This window comes from Misgurnus anguillicaudatus, chromosome 1, assembly GCF_027580225.2.
Source record: "Misgurnus anguillicaudatus chromosome 1, ASM2758022v2, whole genome shotgun sequence".
NCBI lineage: Eukaryota > Metazoa > Chordata > Actinopteri > Cypriniformes > Cobitidae > Misgurnus > Misgurnus anguillicaudatus.
The window spans coordinates 27,445,001-27,452,500 of NC_073337.2; the positions used below are offsets into that span (position 1 = coordinate 27,445,001).

The window sequence follows — 7,500 nt, forward strand, 5'->3', positions numbered from 1 at the left end:
AACACCATAGTTAAACTATGCTTACTATAGTGAAATTGTGGTAAATGTCTGGTTACTTTGGTTTTACAACAAATAACCATATTTAAACTATGCTTACAGTGGTTACATTTGTGGATACTATGTTTTAACTACAAATACAATAGTTAAACTATGTTTACCGTGGTGAAACTGTGGTAAATGTCTGGTTAGTTTGGTTTTACAACAAATAACCATAGTTAAACTACGCTTACTGTGGTAAAATTGTGGTAAAAAAATGGATGCTGTGGTTTTACAACAAATACCATAGTTAAACTATACTTACAGTGGTGAAACTGTGGTTAAATTGTGGATACTATGGTTTTCTACAAATAATACCATAGTTAAAATATGCTTCCTATAGTGAAAGTGTGGTAAATTTGTGGATACTATGGTTTTCTACAAATAATACCATAGTTAAAATATGCTTACTGTAGTGAAATTGCGGCAAATGTGTGGATACTATGGTTTTACGACAAATACCATAGTTAACCTATGTTTACAGTGGTGAAATTGTGGTAAATGTCTGGTTACTTTGGTTTTACAACAAATAACCGTAGTTAAACTATGTTTACCGTGGTGAAACTGTGGTAAAATTGTGGTTACTTTGGTTTTACAACAAATAACCATAGTTAAACTATACTTACAGTGGTGAAATTGTGGTTAAATTGTGGATACTATGGTTTTCTACAAATAATACCATAGTTAAATTATGCTTACTATAGTGAAAGTGTGGTAAATTTGTGGATACTATGGTTTTACGACAAATACCATAGTTAAACTATGTTTACAGTGGTTACATTTGTGGATACTATGTTTTAACTACAAATACAATAGTTAAACTATGTTTACAGTGGTGAAATTTTGGAAAATGAGTGGTTACTTTGGTTTTACGACAAATACCATAGTTAAACTATGTTTACCGTGGTGAAACTGTGGTAAAATTGTGGTTACTTTGGTTTTACGACAAATAACATAGTATCCACAAATTTACCACAATTTCACTACAGTAAGCATAGTTTAACTATAGTTTTTACTACAAATATCATGGTTAGACTACATTGAATTTGTGGTTACTGTGGTTTTATAATACAATAGTTAAACTTACTGTACTAGTGAAACCATTAGTAATTGGGTAAAATTAATAAGGGGCAGATGAAAGTTTAAAATAATCTCCTTTAAATGAAGCACAGATTGTGATGTGGTCAACTTGTATCACTGTGCTTGATAAGAGGCTTTAAATGTAAGGTGTGTTAACAGCATCCATTTAAAGAGGAGTGAGCTGTAGACTGATGAAGACCAGAGACAACACAGACATACCATAAATAACAGACTGAAATGACACAGAAATCAAAAGTCATTTACAATGTGACCAGTCTAACATACAGTCTACATCCTTCTGTTTATGAACCTGAAATGTTTTCTTCATTACAGTTGTTTTTAATAGTAACACTAAGATTTTTTTACCGTCACTGTGCACATTATATATAAAGAGAGAGAGAGACTTCAGATTAAGATTTAATCTCACAAACCAAGATTCACACCAAATCTCTTATCTTTCATACATATCTTAATGCATATGTCATGAGCTTCAAATGATAAATGTGAACACACACAGCCTTTCATTAAGTGAATTCTAAATGCAACATTTATTGAGCTTTTATGATTTAATACTTAAACACGAAGTTTGCTAAAAAATAAATTTAAATGTTTTTGGTTAATGCATACCAAACTATTTTTAACAAACACGAAAGCAAGAGAAAACGACCAACTAAACCATAAGAAAACCCAGCAAACGCGGCCAGGTGTGATAAAGACGCATCATTATTACAAACATATAAGAAAAAACTGTAAATAACTCACCTTCAATTCAAAACAGCTTCTTAAAGTTATTTAAAACGACGAAGGTTCCTTTGGTTTATCACACGTGTGTGTAGGAAATCAATGGATACTTCCCAGACTCTCTCATATTAAAGAGCTGAACGAGTCTTCTGCGATGAGAAACAGCAAAAACTTCAGACTTCAAGTTGAGTTTTGTGCGCACATCTGCGCATGCGCAAATCCAACCAATCACGGCGAACGGATTTACATTATCTACATAATAGAAATGATTGAGATAGAGCATTATCATTTATGACATGATAATCTTGGGATGCTAAAATGGGCGTGGCGTAGTAGCCCGAAAGTTGGCCTTAATTAATCAGGTATGTAATCTAATATTAGTTTCGCGGTGTCAACTCGCCACATTGTTCTTGTCAGTGTTTTATTTATTTGTAACTACTAGATAATCAATTAAGTCTTTATTTATAGATGAACAAACGTGATACAATACGTATCTGAAAACATACATAATAAAAAATATACGAATACACGCTTCGAATGCTCACTAATTAATTTTTTGATTATTTTGCTAATGGTATTAATGAAATGTACAGCATGGTTTGAATAATAGTTTGAAACTTTATTTAATAAAGAAAATAAAAAGATAATGTCGCCCTCTTGTGGACATCAATGGATTGACAAATATTTGGCGTTAGAAATGTGCGCAGAATTTGGTTTAAAACATTACCAATATAATTATGTTTCTAAGTTACAAGTTATATTTTAAGAACAAAAAAACAAGTTATATATTTTATAAAATACTCTTTACAATCAGGACTAGCCTATGTTAAAAACGAGTGGGTGAATCAACACATAATTGCAAAATGTACATTTTTGTTAAATCCATATTTAGCTATTTAGTTTAATTATATTTTCCTATTTTCTTCATTTTTTAATCGTTGTTGTTTTTAAACCAACACTAGATGGCAGACAAATGCAAGTGTTTGAACCGATCTACAGTAGTTTGATCAAATCAAGTCTAACTTGCTCTCTCTCTATATATAATAATAATAATAACAATAATGTGATGTTTATATAAAAAAATGTGTAGCCAATAAAATGCATTAATCTGTGCATTGCATATTCAAGAGTGCTGTTTAAAACAGATAAAAAAAATTCACCAGCTAAAATGTTTTTTTTTTTTCTAAGTGGCTTTGGAGCATTTCTCAGATCAGAAATTATTATTTTTTAAAAACACTTTTTCAACCTCCACATCATCAAGTCAGCTGTGCACAACATAAAACCAAATTCTCATTGTTTTGGGCAAATTACAAATGCTTGGTACAATCATGCAGATGGATTACTGTATGTGCAATTGTCTCTTGTTTGCTACATTTTTCAATTGCTTATGTCATTTTCATCAAAATTGGTTGACCTTTTTGTCATAATCTGTTTTTCCATTTATTTATTTTTGTTTGTGAACTGAAAAAGTGAACCGAATTGATCAAATTAATGTGTATGATCACAGCATAAGACATTTTTTGTGATTTTTTTTTTGTTATGTTGTGTAAAAGATATCTGTTGTGATGTGTATAAGAATCTTCCTGACAGCCTGGGACATCAGGATGTCCAACAGGAGAAAACATATTATTTTTTTATTATACAGAATAATATGATTTTTCAATACGACAATGTGTGTAACTTTTTACAGAATTTTTTTTTTATTTTGTCCAATCTCTTGCAATCAGTAACTTCATACTTTTGAAATTGAAAAAAATGGAAAAAATGAAATTGCAGCAATGCTCATTTACAGTCATTATTATTAAAATTGTAGCCACAAAGTTCACATCAGAAAATACTGACACCTTATTTGTTATATAAACAACATGGCAAAATATTTTGACTGTCTTGTTCATTTTAATGGCACTGACATAAAAAATATTTTTAAGAGATGAATTAATGATTTTAAACAAGTTACAGGGTTTGCAGGAAATTTGTACAAATTGTTCTGATAAATGCACGCATTATTTTGCTAATTTAAGAATGATTTGAGAAATGCATAAAAGCAACCGAGAAAAACTCTAAGTTACTTCCACTAACCTGTTGTGTCTGAAATATTTTCTTCCACTTTTGGATGTAGACACATTTGTGTCCATGGCAACCTGGCTTACAGGAAATCATTTGTAGTCCTTGTTTCTCAATGGAGAAAAATCCCACAAATAAACATCCTACTTACACCATAAGAGCTTTGTACTGTATCAGGGTCAAGCTGTTACTTTGGACGTGGAGAAACTGTACCCTGATGAGGAAAAGCCACATGAGTCTGAACAAAACAGAACAAACTATTCAAGTATAACTAAGTATTTAATAAATCCTTTCATGCAAAATGATTCAGATTTGGTGAAAAATTCAATCAGATAGCATTCAAAGACAAAAGCGAGGATTTTAACTTCAGCTTTGAGTGAAAACTATGACTCATCGTGTCCAGAGAACACAGAGTTCCCTCATTATTGCAAACAATGTACCGAGGACAGTTTGTTATTAAATCAGTCTCTCTGCTGGTGTCAGACACAGATAACCTCTGTTTATTGCAATCATTGTGTATGAGGACACATCGTATTAATTAAGAGGAATGAGACCACCGATCTCTTCCTCTCACCCGGGTAACTTCATGGCACCGCTCACCTCTGTGCATGCAAGAATGTTATGTCTGCTAAATATAGATACGGTGGGAGGTGCATTAAAGCAGTTAAAGGAAACCGAGAGGTCCACAAATAGCCTCCGTTGTATGGAAGGCCCTGCGATGTTCGATAATTATCTCTTGTTGCTCGGAGCCAGTGAGTTAGAGTCCAGGGCTCAGCAGTGATAGAAGAGGATTTTAATGGCACGTGCTAAAGAAAGCAGCTCTTGTACAGATGGATGACTTGGCTCTGCGAGAGAAACTGTTGGATTGTTCATTTCGAGCCAAGCTTTTTAATGTCCCCAAGGTTTGCCGTTCCATGTCATTATTTATTCATGCTTATTTGCACTTTCGTTTTCCTTCTGTAAATACTGAAGATAGAGGTCCAGAAATTTGACAAAAAGCATTTGAAAATAATCACACTGATAAATCACACTAAAGTGAGGCCATCATTTTCTCATTCATTTTACTTGTTGTGTGGGGGTGGAAATGCAGTGTGGATGTTTGGCAAGCCTATGCTGAGTTGTTTCAATGCAAAACTGGGTTGTTTCAACTCATGGTTGGGTTAACAACAACCCAGCATAGGTTTATTTATAATCCAACATGTGTTCTGTCCAATATTTACCCAGCAATGGGTTAAAATAATTAGTGTACCTGTGTGATTCTCACGAAAACTTGGTTTAAAAAATGTCAAGAATGAAAATGTAAAAATTGCTTAAATTTACTTTTTTCCCACCAGACATTGAAAAACAAAGTCTGGAGTAAATGGGAACATTAATTAAAAAACTTTTACTTATCATTTAACACTTTTTGTAACATAATTTAAAAAATTAGTCCTAAAAAATCTCATTACCGCAACAGTCAGAAAACATCAACACTGACAAATGACATGACAAACCTGAAAGAACATAATTTGGAGATTCTGCACATGCATTTAAAATCAAAGTATTATGCTTCTATTAATTACATTAACATTTAATAAGCATCTGTTGCGGTAATGATAATCAAAATGTCGTGTAAGCATTCTGACAAGACAATATTTCAAATTAAAGGCGGAGTCCATGATGTTTGAAAGCCAATGTTGATATTTGAAATCACCTAAACAAACACGCCCCTACCCCAATAGAATCTGGACCTTCTGTTGATAGACCCGCCCCACACATACGCAACCCTGCATTTGATTTGATTTGATTGGCTATAAGTGTGTTTTGGTAGTCGGCCCGTCTCCTTTTCCAACGCGTTTTTCAAACATCGTGGACTCCGCCTTTAACTGTAAAAAAATGATCTTACCTGGTAGCCATCTTGAAGTAACTGGTCCATGTGCTTGGTCACTCAAAATCAAACTTTATTAAAATTCTGTATGTGTGCTTAAACTGTTCTCAATAAGTGTTGCAGAGGATGAGAACATCAGGCATGGACACATCATTTTCCTAATTTTTCTTCATTTTTATTATACATGAATATTCAGTAAATATTTTTTCTGTCATCTAAAGTAGTCTAGCAAAACATCAATTTTTTTCTTAATATTTTTGTGTTAATTTGATTAAATTACAACATAACGCATGTTCAAACACAGCCGGACACATTGCGGTAATGAGAATTTCAGCAGAAAATGAGAAAAAATTTACAATTATAAATTCTTATGTTGAAATCACACATTGTGCAAGGTAGAACACAGTATTGTGTTAATTCTGATGCTTTTTAATGTTACTATATTACACATTTTAGAGCTAAAATCATTAGTGCCGTGGTGTTTCAATGGTTTTGTGAGAATCACCCACCTAATTTAGCTTTGGATTGTAGGTGTATCTAATATTAAGCTGTACCTAAATCTGAAACATATTTACGGTACATATTTTGAAATAAATAACTCGAAATAGTGTTAATTACTCATAAAATTGAAGGTAAAAATTGTCTGGGTTGTTTCAACCCATGGTTGGCCAATCCAACCGTGGGTTAAAATTAAATCATTTACATGTATGCATTTGGCAGACACTTTATCCAAAGCAAAATTACAAGGTGCATTAGAAGGTATGCATTATGTGTGTTCTCTAAGATGATCTACACTCAGATAAAATGTACAAGAGGGTACAAAAGTTTTCACTGGGGTGGTATCTTTTCAAAAAGCCATTTTGTAGCTCAAATGTACATATCTGCACCAAAATGGTGCATATTAAGACCTTTTTAAAAGGTACCGTACCCTAATGACGACTTTTGTACTTTTTATCTGAAAATGTACCACTGAACTCTTTGCTATCAGTATATTTATTAGGATACATGTTTTGTATACACTACTGGCCTAGCAACAATAATGTCACTCTTGAAGCTTTTTAATAAAGCAAGAATGACATTATAAAGATTGATTCCCTCCTTGATTCAATTATATTTGATTTTAGAGAGCTAGTTAAAGCATAATGAGATATGAATTGTGCATCACTTTTTCATCAGATCAACAGTGCCCAAAGCACAAGCTGAAATGTAATAGCATAATAGGTAAGTATATGTGACGATTATGACATTGAAAAGCTAATCTCCTGATGCTACACACTCTCACCTTTTAATCTTACAGATGATAAACAATAACGCTGCTACCCGGGATAAAACAAACTATATCCATTGGTTCCATAATGCTGGCTTACTTAGAAAGCTGAACAAGGCTTTCTTTTCCTTACATCTAAAAACACATCTTCTTTCGTGCCATTGTTGAGTCTTGATATAACAAAACCGTAGCGTGAAGTGATGCCTGTGCCATCTAGCATCCTCGGTTCTTGCTCTCACGCTGAGTGACGTGTGGGCGTGCTTTTCCAGGGGAAGTGCCCGCGTTTGAAAAAAACTTTCCGAAACCCTGGTGAAGTGCATTCGGTACAGAATTACTAGTCTTTTTTGACACTTTGCCTATGTTAAGCATGAGGAATCTAACTCTTAACTCATTCCCCGCCAGCCTTTTTTTAAAAGTTGCCAGCCAGTATTTTTTGTGATTTTCA

At 33.2% G+C, this 7,500-nt stretch overlaps 1 protein-coding gene across 5 annotated transcripts in view; it reads right to left on the reverse strand.

Annotated features, from left to right (window-relative positions):
* Positions 1-7,500, reverse strand: part of ppfibp1a (PPFIA binding protein 1a) — a 131,403-nt gene that overhangs the window by 34,425 nt on the left and 89,478 nt on the right. For 3 of the 5 annotated variants that reach the window (XM_073869123.1, XM_073869125.1, XM_055190870.2), the window contains exon 1: positions 1,879-2,065. The exons of 1 other annotated variant lie outside the window; for it this stretch is intronic. The gene's annotated coding sequence lies outside the window, so the exon portion shown is untranslated. Of the gene's footprint in view, positions 1-1,878; positions 2,067-7,500 lie in introns of those variants that run through there. One more of the 5 variants, XM_073869124.1, reaches the window with a different exon arrangement.